Below are 1,027 nucleotides of genomic sequence, written 5' to 3' on the forward strand. Positions count from 1 at the left end.
ATATATATATATATATATATAATTTATAAGTGAATATTTTGTATGGCCCAATTAGAGCTTTGAATTAGTCAAAAAGTGGTGAAGAATTTTTTTTCAATTCATGCCAATTTTTTTGACAATAGCAGTTTCTCCACTGGGCGGTCAACGGCACTTGTTGAGTCCGCCCAGGAGGCACTTCGGGCGGGTTGCCCGGACAACAATTCGGCCTCTTCGGGCCGGAGATCCGCACTTTACGAATTTTTCAAAGTCCTCCTACGGGCGGTCGACTCCACTTGCAGAGGCCGCCCGAGACGCACTTCAGGCAGGCAGATCACACGAAACCTCGGCCTCTGAAGCCAGCCACGTTTCACCTCCGCAACTACCGACTGATCCACAACCAAGACCCGCTTTTGGAGTGCCCCCGCCGGCACCGGCCAAGCGCCAGCGCTCGGGCGGACGGCTACTCCGGCCCACGGATCGACCCCAACGACGCGGGGGGCTCCGCACACGTCTGTGCATCCGCACCCCCGGCACACGTGAACCGATCGGCGGGGAGGCCGAGCCGACCACCCACGCTTCGACAGAACGCCCCCCGTGGCGACCGCGTTGCTGTGCAGAAGCTCCTGCAATTCGGTACCGGCATCAACTCACCCGAAACTTCTGCAAAGCTTCGTAATGTGTGTAAATAAGACAAGATGCACTCGGCTTATTACCGACTGAGCAGTAGCCCGCCGCAAACACGTCGAATGAGGCCTCAAAAGCTAACGACATTTGGGCCAGCATACATATTGTGACGTGCTTTCAAAGTCAATGCATAACAGCTATTACCACAAAAGCAACACAAAATAAGCGCTGCACACGTACCTTGATGTTGCAAAATCAAGTGTCATGAACTTGAGCTTGCGTGTGTGTGCTCCGGCCGAAGTGCTCCGGCCTCTTCGGCAGAAGCTCCTCACGTTCAAAATTGTTTTGCATGCTGTGCAGACGCGCCTGCAATTCGGTACCGGCATCAACGCACCCGAAACTTCTGCAAAGCTGTCGTAATGTG

Source organism: Hippocampus comes, unplaced genomic scaffold (assembly GCF_001891065.2).
Source record: "Hippocampus comes isolate QL1 unplaced genomic scaffold, H_comes_QL1_v1.1 scaffold219, whole genome shotgun sequence".
NCBI classification, from domain to species: Eukaryota; Metazoa; Chordata; class Actinopteri; order Syngnathiformes; family Syngnathidae; genus Hippocampus; species Hippocampus comes.